Source organism: Procambarus clarkii, chromosome 60 (assembly GCF_040958095.1).
Source record: "Procambarus clarkii isolate CNS0578487 chromosome 60, FALCON_Pclarkii_2.0, whole genome shotgun sequence".
NCBI classification, from domain to species: domain Eukaryota; kingdom Metazoa; phylum Arthropoda; class Malacostraca; order Decapoda; family Cambaridae; genus Procambarus; species Procambarus clarkii.
The window spans coordinates 9344087-9358927 of record NC_091209.1 but is presented as its reverse complement, the minus strand read 5'-3'; the positions used below and the strand labels follow the sequence as shown (position 1 = coordinate 9358927).

General features: G+C 48.3%; 1 protein-coding gene across 7 annotated transcripts in view; it reads left to right on the top strand.

Annotated features, from left to right (window-relative positions):
• The window catches only part of Pka-C1 (Protein kinase, cAMP-dependent, catalytic subunit 1), an 894574-nt gene that overhangs the window by 680885 nt on the left and 198848 nt on the right, over positions 1-14841 (top strand). The gene's annotated exons all lie outside the window — the stretch shown is intronic.

Genomic DNA, 14841 nt, shown 5'->3' with positions numbered 1-14841 from the left:
CTTTATCCCATTTCCCGTGTTCTTGAAAGATGGGGGGGGGGGATAATATAGCAAATGTTAAAGATAATTACAAATTCAGTGACTTGTTCATTGTTGCAACGTTACTTGTAGATCAAAATGTGTTCTCTCATAACATTTGAGGTGTGAACACTTGGTGAAGGTAGATGTGTCTCGGCCCAAGAGCTGGAAATACAGTGAACACCATATTGTAACTCCATAAATGATTTTGGTTCATATTTCACATTCCAGGAGAGTCAGTCACACAGGATATTGGCGGCGCCAGGCTGTCGGCCTTAGCAATTCAAAGGTCATACCTTTTCAAGTGTTAATTGGCCATAGGTTGAGTGGAGGTCAGGTCGCATCAGGTGGCCTCGCTCTCTGATAATTGCAGACGGGTGGTTGTGTTGTTTCCATCAAACAAGCCGCTGTCTAGGTGTGGTAGGAAGACCAGTTCCATTCCTTGCCTTATAGTTCACTCTTGAATGGATGGTGGCACGAATTTCATACTTTTCTACCTCTTTCCTTCAGCACTTTTCTTCCCCTCCCATTTTCTCTCATTCTAAATTTTTCCTTTCTCCTGGCCACTCTTCCTCAATAATGAAGAAATTTCTCTTCCCTTCCCACTCTTTTCTTTCTTTTCTCTTCTCAAGAAGAGAATTTCTCTTCCCACTCTTCCTCATTATTCCTCAATAATGAGGAAGAGTGGTCAGAAGCCCCTTCCACCCCTCTACCTCCCTCACGCTATGAGTTTTCACCTTATATTTCGATGTTACAATGGTGGCAGCGGTGGGGTTTTCTTCCTTCTTTTTTTCTCATCAATTTCCGAGAAGTTGCAATATTGTGGAAGAATTGGTCTACATCATTCTAGTGTCTGCGATGGATGATGCACCACAATCATCCTCTTCATGTGTATTGAGCACTAGAATGAGAGTGAGTTGTATCAAATACAGTACCCTGAGAAACGGAGCTTTAAGGAGCGAACTAAACATTTGACTTGGGTTAGGTGTCTGAGAAAGTTGACACTCTGTTTGTTTCCCAGTTAGTCATTAATTTTTTGTTCTGCTACTTCATGATTCGCGTGTTTATACTACGAGGGCTTTGTGCTTGTTCTCAATGTTGTTTACGACCATGTCATTGTGGTTCAGCAGTTGTGAAAGAGGGGGGGGGGAGGGGATCATCCTGCTTAAACTCGCCTTGTCTGTTTTGTGTTGCTTCTGGGGATCGACAGCCTCGCGGCCCGGTCTCCCGGTTGGTCGTCTGGTAAACCGGGCATTTGAAGGCAGCCTGACGTAAGAATCTTGCCCCTTAATAAGCACCTTGGTCAGGAGCATATTAAGAAATGTGTAACTAGCTTTCACAAGATTCACTTGTTTACCTAAACCGAACTCTGGGGTTCAGTTCGTGAAGCCATTATGTGCCGCTGGAACAGTTTCCACCACCGCCCACGGGATGGCTATTGCCTGCATAATAGATACATTAATTAAATGGAAAAATGGCCTGGAGTGTGTAGACATTTGTGACTCGTAATTTGTTATCTTCCAACGCCCCGCCCCGCCCCTGTCCTGCCCCGCCCCTGCCCTGTTCTGCCCCTGCCCTGTCCTGCCCCGCCCCTGCCCCGCCCCTGCCCTGTCCTGCCCCGCCCCTGCCCTGTCCTGCCCCGCCCCTGCCTTGTCCTGCCCCGCCCCTGCCCTGTCCTGCCCCGCCCCTGCCCTGTCCTGCCCCGCCCCTGCCTTGTCCTGCCCCGCCCCTGCCTTGTCCTGCCCCGCCATGCCCCGCCACCGCCCTCCCCCCGCCCCGCCATGTTTACAGAGGGCCGGCAGCCTGTGTCGGCTGTCGACCAGTGTGAATCACCAAGGTAAACAATCTGGGATGCATTATTCTCACCTCATAAATTGGTAGGTGTTCCCTTGTTACAAACGCACACGCTATTGAGCTGACCACAGAAAACGTTAATCTGTGAACGGTATCCCAGTCAAGTAGTAAGTCAGTTATTAAGTGTAGGGTGACAGACCACTTAATTAAGTGTAAGCCAGGTGACAGACCACTTTAACCACGAAACAGCACCTCCAGTCCCGGAGAGACAGGGACAGACAGGGGCAGACAGGGACAGAGAGAGAGAGACAGGGCCGGACGGACGGACGGACGGACGGACGGACAGACAGACAGACAGACAGACAGACAGACAGACAGACAGACAGACAGACACAGACAGACAGACAGACGGACGGACGGACGGACGGGGACCCTGCACCACGCCAGTCACGGAACATGCAGCCCTGGCAGGAAGCCCTCACGTGAAGGATCACGTATATGAATACTCGAGAAAGTGCACAAGTCCCCGATTGGTTGATCTTAAGATATAGGTGAGTGGAATGAACTAGATGGTATAGACTTAAGAGGCGGAAGGCTCCGCCTCAGACGACTCTAAACTGGGAAGGTGGAGCCCAGGAGCACAAGCTTCACAAACGGCACATTCAGGTGAATACATACGTCGGCGCACACGTACCTAATACATAACATTCTCAAGAACTGGTAACTATGACTAGGCCTCCTGGTTGACCAGACCACCAACCAGGAAACCTAATCAGAGACCGGGCCGTGGGGACGTTGATCCCCGGAACCACCAACATGGAGGTAGACCATAACCATTAATATCTATCAAGCCAATAATTACTGACTATTCTCAGTAATCGCCATCTGTTTTGTAGGAAATAGTTCCTATGCCCATTAGTTAATTACTAATATATGAGGCCTTGACCATCTGAGGGGGTGCACGCAAACCCAAGAGGCATGGGGGGGGGGGATAGATGTATGAGGCAATAATCCCCAGAGGATAACAATCCCCAGAGGATATCAAATACTTCCCCCAATTGCTGATACAGTGAGTGGTGCGGTAAAGGCCGGGCTGGAGGAGTAGAGCCTCTCTCAGATCCCTCCTCAGGTGTGTATACGGAACACCAAGGAGTGCCGGACCAACTGGGCTGTGGTGGATATGGATATGGGGCTGTTGCTTGGGCTGCGGGCCGCTCCAAGCAACAGCCTGGTGGACCAAACTCTCACAAGTCAAGCCTGGCCTCGGGCCGGGCTTGGGGAGTAGAAGAACTCCCAGAACCCCATCAACCAGGTACCAACCAGTTTTTTTTTTTAGGTGTACTGGGACACCCATTTTTTTGTGGGTTCTGGGACACCCAGTTTTTTGTGGGTTCTGGGACACCCAGTTTTTTGTGGGTTCTGGGGGACCCAGTTTTTTGTGGGTTCTGGGACACCCAGTTTTTTGTGGGTTCTGGGACACCCAGTTTTTTGTGGGTTCTGGGACACCCAGTTTTTTGTGGGTTCTGGGACACCCAGTTTTTTGTGTTCTGGGACACCCAGTTTTTTGTGGGTTCTGGGACACCCAGTTTTTTGTGGGTTCTGGGACACCCAGTTTTTTGTGGGTTCTGGGACACCCAGTTTTTTGTGGGTTCTGGGACACCCAGTTTTTTGTGGGTTCTGGGACACCCAGTTTTTTGTGGGTTCTGGGACACCCAGTTTTTTGTGGGTTCTGGGACACCCAGTTTTTTGTGGGTTCTGGGACACCCAGTTTTTTGTGGGTTCTGGGACACCCAGTTTTTTGTGGGTTCTGGGACACCCAGTTTTTTGTGGGTTCTGGGACACCCAGTTTTTTGTGGGTTCTGGGACATGCTCAAATAACATTTACTATTTTTTTGTGTATGATCCTCTTGTCTTGTGTGGCGGTGAAGACCAGCATTATCCTCACTCTAATAAGACCTAATTGAATTACTCGGATTAGGCAGAATTGTAATTAATTTGTAACATTTAAGATGGTCTCTGGCAGCTCAGGTACTAGTCGGGTGGCTTACCTCTGAATCTTCGCCAGTTTAGTCATGTGCTTCAGTAGCTACGGACTCCAGGCTGGCGCTGCATGCTCCAGGAATGGTCTGACATACGTAGTATATAAGGTTCTAAAGGATTCGTTACACAAGTTTCTAAAGGAAGTTCTTATGTTGGCCAACGTAGCATATGCCACTGGTGTTATCCTCTTGATGTGGGCTGCAGGGAACAGGGCTGGCTTAATATCAGTCTCTAGGTCTTTCTCTCTGATTCTGAAGGAATTCATCACTCAAATTGTACCTTGTATCTGGCCTCCTGCTCCCTAAACCCATTGCTTTACACTTGCTGGAGTTTAACTCTACCTACCTTGCAGTTACCTTACAATGATTTCGGGGCTCAACGTCCACGCAGCTCAGTTCTAATAGCCATTTATTTCACTTCAGTTTGTTCAGGTCATTTGTTGCCTTATGCTGTCCTCCTCTACCTTAATCCTCTACATAATTTTAGCATCGTCAACATGCATTGAGTGGTAGATCTATACCCTCCGGAAAATCATTTACATATATGAGAAACATGAGGGGCCCAGTACAGAACCCCGCGGGACTCCGTTGGCGACAACAAACCAATCTGAGGTCTCACCCCTCACAGTAACTTTTTGTTTTCTTTTGCTTGGATATTCCCTTATCCACTGGAACACCCTACCAGTTACTCTTGCTTGTTTCTCCAACTTGTGCACTTATGGCGGTACTGTGTCAAAGGCTTTCCGACAGTCGACGAAAATACAGTCTGCCCACCCTTCTCTTTCTTGCTTAATCTTTGTCACCAGTTCGTCGAGTTCTAATTTACTTGTGAGGCTAGATTTGCCATCCCTGAACCCATGTTGGTGGTGTGTCACGAAGTCCCTTCTCTCTAGATGTGTTACTAGGGTTTTTTCTCACGATCTTCTCCATCACCTTGCATGGTATACAAGTTAAGGACACTGGCCTGTAGTTCAGTGTCTCTTGTCTGTCACCCTTTTTGTATACTGGAAGTACATTAGCCGTCTTCCATATTTCTGGTTGGTCTCCCATTTCCAGTGACCTACTATATACCACGGAGAGAGGCAAGCAAAGTGCTTATGCACACTATCAGTACCCTTGGTGAGATTCCGTCAGGTCCAATACTCTTTCTCACATCTAGATCCAACAGATCTGGATGTGAGGTTACCTCTTAACCTCATCGCTGGTAATTTCGAAATCATCTAGAGCTGCCTAGTTTATTGTCATTTCTCCTAGTTCAGGAACTTGTGTTAGTTCTATTCTGAAGACCTCCCTGGAATGTCTTGTCGAGTTCTTCACACACCACCTTGTTATTCTCTGTGTACCTCTTCTCACACATTCTCGGTTTCATCACCTGTTCTTTCACTGTTGTTTCCCTCCTGATGTGACTGTGGAGCAGTTTTGGTTCGGTCTTGGCTTTGTGCTGTCATTTTCATGCTCTCTGCTTCTCTTCTCAATGTGTGTGTGTGTGTGTGTGTGTGTGTGTGTGTGTGTGTGTGTGTGTGTGTGTGTGTGTGTGTGTGTGTGTCCGTGCGTGTGGAGGGGGCGTCAAAATGTTTACGGTATAACATCAAGGGAACATGTTGACTGAAATGTTTTTATCCCACTGATCCACTACCCTGATTACTTAGGAGACGGAAGGAGGGGTGAGGAGGAGACAGGAGGGGTGTGATCGGGTTAGGGAGAGGGGGGGGGGAATAAGGAGAGGGCCCGGGGTTACTGAGAGAGGACGGGTGAGAGGACAGGAAGTTAAGAGAAGGAAGGGTGGACTATCACTTATAAGGCTATACTACAAGGGAGTGAGAACACTGTAGGTGCATCATCTCCTTCACTACACCCACACCACTCCTCTTCCTTCTCAAGAACAAATAGTGAGCTGCTACATGATGGGCTCTAGGATTGACGAGCCTTTTGTGTGCAGCAGTATCCACCCTAGAGAGCACTAGTGACTGGATAATTATTACCGGTACCTGGAGAGGGTTTCGGGAGCTCTTCTCTCCTGAAGCCAGGCTCGACTTGAGATAACTTGGTCCAACAGGCTGTTGCTTGGAGCGGCCCGCAGGCCTACATATCCACTACAACCTGGTTCGTCCGGCACTTCTTGCAAGAACCTGTCCAAGTACCTCTTGTATATCCGGCAATATTTCTAATGCTTGCTGGGAGGATGTTGAACAGCTGTGGACCTCTGATGTTCAGAAACTGTTCTCTGATTGCGCCTATAGCACCTCTACTCCTCACTGGTTCTATTCTGCATTTCCTTCCGTACCTTTCGCTCCAGTTTGTTCTTATTCTACTGTGCAAATTTGGGACCTGACCCTCCAGTATCTTTCATGCATATATTATTTGATTCCTCTCTCGCCTTCTTTCCAGAAAACTACATTTTGAGAGCTTTGAGACGGTCCCAATAATTAAGATGTTCTGTCGTTTTTATCCGTGCCGTATATGTTCTCTGTATACCCTCTAATTCAGAGCTCTCTCCTCCTTATTGGTTAGTGTCCAACAATGTTCCGCCCTAGAGAGCTCTAGTGTCTGAAAAAGTATCATCATTTGTCTGGCATCTCATGTTTGGCAGGTCCTTGTTATCCAACCTGTCATTTTTCTTGCGGTTGTGACGGCTACTTTATTGTGGGCTTTAAAGGTAAGGTCTTCAGACATGATTGCACCCAAATCTTTTATGTTGCGACATTTTTTTTTCTTTGGCCCGTTGGAAGACCTGATTTATGAAATTTTATTTTTAACATTGGCTGTGTTCCCTATTTTCTTACTAAAAATCCTAGTGTCATTTGCTAAGGATGATAAGGTACTATAGTTTGTGTCGGATATGAAATGGAGTAAAAGTACTGAAGTAGCCGGTCGGCCGAGCGGACAGCACGCTGGGCTTGTGATCCTGTAGTCCTGGGTTCGATCCCAGGCGCCGGCGAGAAACAATGGGCAGAGTTTCTTTGACCCTATGCCCTTGTTACCTAGCAGTAAAATAGGTACCTGGGTGTTAGTCAGCTGTTACGGGCTGCTTCCTGGGGGTGGAGCCTGGTCGAGGACCGGGCCGCGGGGACACTAAAGCCCCGAAATCATCTCAAGATAACCTCAAGATAGGTATTCACGTATTCTTTGCATTCTGTTCCTTACGAAATTGAATATCCATCTTGCTACTTTGCCAGAAATTTCTCCTGTGCGCATTTTGAGTAACAAGACCATGGTCACACTTGTTGGTCACACTTGTTGGTCACACTTGTTGGTCACACTTGTTGGTCACACTTGTTGGTCACACTTGTTGGTCACACTTGTTGGTCACACTTGTTGGTCACACTTGTTGGTCACACTTGTTGGTCACACTTGTTGGTCACACTTGTTGGTCACACTTGTTGGTCACACTTGTTGGTCACACTTGTTGGTCACACTTGTTGGTCACACTTGTTGGTCACACTTGTTGGTCACACTTGATGGTCACACTTGTTGGTCACACTTGTTGGTCACACTTGTTGGTCACACTTGTTGGTCACACTTGTTGGTCACACTTGTTGGTCACACTTGTTGGTCACACTTGTTGGTCACACTTGATGGTCACACTTGTTGGTCACACTTGTTGGTCACACTTGTTGGTCACACTTGTTGGTCACACTTGTTGGTCACACTTGATGGTCACACTTGTTGGTCACACTTGTTGGTCACACTTGTTGGTCACACTTGTTGGTCACACTTGTTGGTCACACTTGTTGGTCACACTTGGTCACACTTGGTCACACTTGTTGGTCACACTTGTTGGTCACACTTGTTGGTCACACTTGTTGGTCACACTTGTTGGTCACACTTGGTCACACTTGTTGGTCACACTTGTTGGTCACACTTGTTGGTCACACTTGTTGGTCACACTTGGTCACACTTGGTCACACTTGTTGGTCACACTTGTTGGTCACACTTGTTGGTCACACTTGTTGGGAACGTTTGCGAAGTCTGTGTCGCTTGTTACACAGGATCCAAGTAAGTTCAGTAGAACTTCTGGTTGCAATTCTTTTGACCATGTCGTAGCTCAGTCGATTAAGGCAGCGTCTGGGATCTTCTCGCACGTAGGTTCGAACCCTCGTCACGGCCCTTGTGGATCTGTTCGTATGTCGCTCGTCTTGCAGGACGTTTGGGTCATCTTGAGATGAGATTTCGGGGCTTTAGTGTCCTCGACCAGGCCTCCACCTCCAGGAAGCAGCCCGTGACAGCTGACTAACACCCAGGTACCTATTTTACTGCTAGGTAACAGGGTGAAAGAAATGTCATAGTGGTCTAGCAGTTATGGGAGGCAGGAGTGCCCTGTTCTGAACCCATGTTGCCAGGGTTCTGTAGACGCTGTCATTCTGTGTTTTATGACCAATTAGGTACTCTTTCATCAAAGATTTGTGTGTGTACGAGGTTAGAGTTATACGTCTATAATTTAAATTTTTTCCCCTGTTTGTTTTACTTGCCCCCTGAGTGGAGGGGGAGCAGCCTCCGGTGTTTTAAACACTTAGGGAGGCTAAGTGTTAAAATGTTGGCGCCTTAGATACGCCTGGGTTCGATCCCAGTCGCCGGCGAGAAACAATGGGCAGAGTTTCTTTCATCCTATGCCCCTGTTACCTAGCAGTAAAATAGGTACCTGGGTGTTAGTCAGCTGTCACGGGCTGCTTCCTGGGGGTGGAGGCCTGGTCGAGGACCGGGCCGCGGAGACACTAAAAAGCTCCGAAATCATCTCAAGATAACCTCAAGATAGCCAGTATCCAGGCTCCATCTCCAGTATTACCAACAGCGGTGACCTTCACTGCAGCTGTCCTCTGCAGCATTACCAACAGCGGTGACCTTCACTGCAGCTGTTCTCTGCAGCATTACCAACAGCGGTGACCTTCACTGCAGCTGTCCTCTGCAGCATTACCAACAGCGGTGACCTTCACTGCAGCTGTCATCTGCAGTATTACCAACAGCGGTGACCTTCACTGCAGCTGTCATCTGCAGCATTACCAACAGCGGTGACCTTCACTGCAGCTGTCCTCTGCAGCATTACCAACAGCGGTGACCTTCACTGCAGCTGCCATCTGCAGCATTACCAACAGCGGTGACCTTCACTGCAGCTGTCATCTGCAGTATTACCAACAGCGGTGACCTTCACTGCAGCTGTCATCTGCAGCATTACCAACAGCGGTGACCTTCACTGCAGCTGTCCTCTGCAGCATTACCAACAGCGGTGACCTTCACTGCAGCTGCCATCTGCAGCATTACCAACAGCGGTGACCTTCACTGCAGCTGTCCTCTGCAGCATTACCAACAGCGGTGACCTTCGCTGCAGCTGTCCTCTGCAGCATTACCAACAGCGGTGACCTTCACTGCAGCTGTTCTCTGTAGTATTACCAACAGCGGTGACCTTCACTGCAGCTGTCCTCTGCAGCATTACCAACAGCGGTGACCTTCACTGCAGCTGTCCTCTGCAGCATTACCAACAGCGGTGACCTTCACTGCAGCTGTTCTCTGCAGCAGGCGTCTCTGTGTTTCAGTGAGCTGTGTGCTCGAGTCTTAAACATGGCCTTATAATGATTTACGGGACAGACTTGGCAACAGTCACGCTGAGTGAAATTTTCCCTCCAACATGCAGCCAGGTTGTGTGAGAGCGCGTGCTCATGCGCGCACACGCGCGAAAACAAGGTGGCAATTGCAAGTCATCCTTTTAAATTGTTCTTCAGATGTGTGCACACCTGTTACTTGTAGGTGAGCAGGTGTGGGCCCCCGTGCTGGTGTTGTGTGTGCACCTGTAACACCGTAAAGGTGTTTTGTATTTAATATATACATAGAGATACACGAGTCACAGACAAGATTTTGAGAGCCGCCAGTCTGTCGTGCTGAAAGTCATACCTCTAGAGTGTTAATGACCACCAAGTGACCAAGGTCAGGTCGTGTGAAGTTGACCTTGTTTCTGGTAAGCTCATAATTCAACCCGTTCTCGCAAATTCGTAAAGTCAATATTGACTTATTAACTACGTGCATAGGTGATATACTAAACATAATAGATACCCTTAAAAAGATTCATAGAAAACACCGACCTTACCTAACCTTGTTAGTATCTTAAGATAAGCATCTTATTGCTTCGTAATTACAATTATTACTTAACCTATACCTATTATAGGTATAGTTTAAGCTAGCCGCCCCCTCCCCCCCTCAGCTAGCCGCCTGCAATTATGCAGGCGGCTAGCTGAGGGGGGGGGGGTTTCCTTCAAACAAGCCGCTGGTTAAGGAGTGGCTTGGTAGAGGGCTTGGGGCTATCTTACTTGTGGGCGGAGTTTAGCTACTGGGTTCTTCATAAATACTCGGGTAACTGTAGATTCGAGGGGGCATCACATCATATGGCACCGCTCCTGTGCCAGGTAAGTCCACTACGGGATCACCATAGCCCGTGCTACTTTCCCCGCTCCTGTGCCAGGTAAGTCCACTACGGGATCACCATAGCCCGTGCTACTTTCCCCGCTCCTGTGCCAGGTAAGTCCACTACGGGATCACCATAGCCCGTGCTACTTTCCCCGCTCCTGTGCCAGGCAAGTTACGGGCTCACCATAGCCCGTGCTACTTGGAACTTGTTCCGAGTAGCTGAATCTATAACAACAACAACATAGATTCGAGAGCAATAGGAGAACAGCAGAGCAGAGCAGTGAACAGCAGACAGTCAGGCTGCCCAACTTAGTCGTGTTTACTAACATGTTGTATGTTTATCAGGGGCAGACAGCCGTAGGCTTCTCAAACTCTTGTGTAATGACTCACGTTGTATATTGATTTTGAACATTAAGTTGAGTTGCTTAGATTATGATACTTATCATGTGAAATATAATTGACGAGTTTGTTTAAATTGTCTTTAACTTTGTTCCTCCCTAGAGCTTTGTGAGTTGAGGCGAGAGCCTCTGTGGTTACTGATTTAATGATTTTAATGAGTACATGTTGAGAGTTGAGACATGAACCCCTTGGATAATTTTGTGATACAGACAAGTTCCTTGTCTTGTATGTACTGAGTTAGAATGGATGGTGGCAGCACTTTCTACTTCTACCTATCTACCCCTTCTACCTATCTACCCTTCTACCTCTACCACTCCCTACTCCCTCTCCTCTTCCTCCGCCTCTCTCCCACTTTCCCTCTCACCTGACGACACTCCTCCCACCTAATCCTCCCTCCTCTCTCACCCCAAACCCTTACTCACTACTTCATTTTTTTTCTATTTTCCTTTTCGTTTCTCTTCATTCCCTCCCCCCCCCTCGTTACACCTGCTGTACACCTGGTGCCCCCACCAGCCCCCCTCCCCCCGCCCCCACCTGCCCCACTGCCATCACCGAGCCCATTATCACTACTCACTGTTTTTCCTTTTATCTACACTGGCTTTTATACTTTAACTTTGATTTTCCAGCACGTCACATAAGGCACTCTATTGTTTACTCGTCACGTAATCTGTTTTCATTCGACATTTTTTTTAATTGTATTTTTTAAGATTCGTTGTTAGTTGCTCGGGCTTGGGACCCACCGTCCGTAGAGTGTGTCCGTGTTTCATAGGAAGCTTTATGAACGGGTGAGGGCGGTCCGTCTAATTACCAAAAACTACCACATACTACACACGCTTCAGAAAACTTCCTGGCAATACGTTAGTAATGAATAAATATGATATATTTACTCATTACAATGTTGGTGCTGAATGTACAACATGAAAAAACATAATTTTAATCCGAAAAAGTATCTTTTTATAAAGAAATTAGACGAAAATAAAAAGCTGGTGACGCCAAATCAAGTCGACGATCCAAGCTTCGGTTAGGTTAGGTTAGGTTTGGTTAAGTTAGGTTAGGTTAGGATAGGTTAGGATAGGTTAGGTCAGCCTAACTTAATATATCATATTTATTCACTACTAACGTATTGCCAGGAAGTTTTCTGAAGCGTGTGTAGTATGTGGTAGTTTTTGGTAATTAGACGGACCCGGTGAGGGCCATCTCTGTCACCGGGGCAGTTTTATTATTATTATTATTATTATTATTATTATTATTATTATCTACCACAGACGTGGCCACACATTTACAATGCTAACCAGCATATATACATCGGTAAAAGAGCTCTCCTTAAAGAGCTATAACTCCTTACACAAAGCTTTAAGATATTCGTGTGTTTATTTAAGTACCGGCTCCCCAGGGATAATTTGTTCCTCCCCAGCGAGGGGAGGAGAGGGGGGGGGGGGTGTCCTTCCCCAGCGAGGGGAGGAGAAGAGTGTCCTTCCCCGCGAGGGGAGGAGAAGAGGGTGTCCTTCCCCAGCGAAGGGAGGAGAAGAGGGTGTCCTTCCCCAGCGAGGGGAGGAGAAAGGGGGGAAGGGCTGTTCCCGTAGTTCCGGGCAGTTGGCGCTGATCATTTCACTTGTCCATAGGGATGGTAGTGGAGGCGGGTTCTTGAGCCGTCACACTTCCGCTGGTGTGTAGCCTTGTATATGGGGCTTGTGTTTATACTTCTGGCGAGTGTGTTGTGACAGCTTGCGGCACACTGGAATACAGTCAACTATATGACAACACCGGTGCTATTTTAGCAGTGTGCTCTTGCCAAAGGTGCCAAGTGGCAGTGGTGTGCCAGATACATGGCAACACCAGCCCACAATAACCATCAATTAGTCAGCGAGTGGTAGATGGAGAGTCCTCGCCGTGGCAACAAGAAAATACAAAACTTGTTTAAAGTTGTCCCCAATTTTGAATATTAAAAAATGGGTGTGTGTACACCTGTTTTATAATGGTTAAGACAACAAATATGTCTTGGATCTCGGCTTGGTTTAATTAGACGAAGGTTTTGTTAAACTATTTCCGCGCTTTTCAACATCATGTGTTACTTGTGGCAATGACGCAGTACTCTGTATACAATGACGCAGGTTCCCAGTACTCCCGGTGAACACCAGGCGTACTGGGAACCTTGGGTGACAGGTGTCGCGTACTGGGTGTAGCAAAGTGGACACATGTGTCACCCTATTCAAACTGGACCCGTGTGTTCTGCAGGTCAGCCGACCGGCCTCGATCTTCACAACTTGCAAGATTTTTCAGGCCTTCTGGTGAAAAAAAATATATAAATACGTGGACCAAAAGACCTCTGATAGGTAAGGTATTTGCAGATTTTGGTCTGGGTGTTGTGTATTTACAGAGGTGAGAAGAATGTTGGCGTTGGTGGGGCGAGTAGTTGTTTAGCTCGCACTGCTCTCAGGTATGCTGCCTCTTCTTCCCTCTCTACCTCTTCTCCTTTATTACCACTACTTCTCACACCGAGGGAAACCAGAGTACTGGAGATAAATAGATAAGAGAAGACCTTGTGGTATACCAGAGTACATGAGAAATATTGTGCATTTATTGTGCACCCCATACTCGTCCTGTGAGTGGTGGTTTATTGTGCACCCCATACTCGTTCTGTGTGTGGTGGTTTATTGTGCACCCCATACTCGTCCTGTGAGTGGTGGTTTATTGTGCACCCCATACTCGTCCTGTGAGCGGTGGTTTATTGTGCACCCCATACTCGTCCTGTGAGCGGTTGTTTATTGTGCACCCCATACTCGTCCTGTGAGTGGTGGTTTATTGTGCACCCCATACTCGTCCTGTGAGTGGTGGTTTATTGTGCACCCCATACTCGTCCTGTGAGTGGTGGTTTATTGTGCACCCCATACTCGTCCTGTGAGCGGTTGTTTATTGTGCACCCCATACTCGTCCGGTGAGTGGTGGTTTATTGTGCACCCCATACTCGTCCGGTGAGCGGTGGTTTATTGTGCACCCCATACTCGTCCTGTAAGTGGTGGTTTATTGTGCACCCCATACTCGTCCTGTGAGCGGTTGTTTATTGTGCACCCCATACTCGTCCTGTGAGCGGTGGTTTATTGTGCACCCCATACTCGTCCTGTGAGTGGTGGTTTATTGTGCACCCCATACTCGTCCTGTGAGTGGTGGTTTATTGTGCACCCCATACTCGTCCTGTGAGCGGTTGTTTATTGTGCACCCCATACTCGTCCGGTGAGTGGTGGTTTATTGTGCACCCCATACTCGTCCGGTGAGCGGTGGTTTATTGTGCACCCCATACTCGTCCTGTAAGTGGTGGTTTATTGTGCACCCCATACTCGTCCTGTGAGTGGTGGTTTATTGTGCACCCCATACTCGTCCGGTGAGTGGTGGTTTATTGTGCACCCCATACTCGTCCTGTGAGCGGTTGTTTATTGTGCACCCCATACTCGTCCGGTGAGTGGTTGTTTATTGTGCACCCCATACTCGTCCGGTGAGTGGTGGTTTATTGTGCACCCCATACTCGTCCTGTAAGTGGTGGTTTATTGTGCACCCCATACTCGTCCTGTGAGTGGTGGTTTATTGTGCACCCCATACTCGTCCTGTGAGTGGTGGTTTATTGTGCACCCCATACTCGTCCTGTGAGCGGTTGCGACAAAAATTAGAGGGGGGGGGCACAAAAGGTGTTCATGAGACATCTTGTTCACTTTATAATTGCCATGTGAGTTAGATGGAGATTTTTTTCATTTCAATATGTAGTCGCAGTTAACTATATAGTGATGGTAGGTCTTTCCCCCTAATAAATACCTATTTTGGTCTGGAGGGTTATAAGAGGGTGATAGAACAACTGTTGTGTGTTATTGATAGTCTCGGTCACTACACCACTTAATGATAGGTTGGTTGTTGACCAGAGGAGCAACCTGGGTACACGGCAAGGATTACCTGGTGGTTTGTCATTGTTGGTGAGAGAGGCGGCTACCTCGCCGCCGCCCGCCGACTCCCTCCCTCCCCCCCGCCCGCCGACTCCCTCCCTCCCCCCGCCCGCCGACTCCCTCCCTCCCCCCGCCCGCCGACTCCCTCCCTCCCCCCGTCCGCCGACTCCCTCCCTCCCCCCGCCCGCCGACTCCCTCCCTCCCCCCCGCCCGCCGACTCCCTCCCTCCCCGCCCGCCGACTCCCTCCCTCCCCGCCACCAACGCCGCC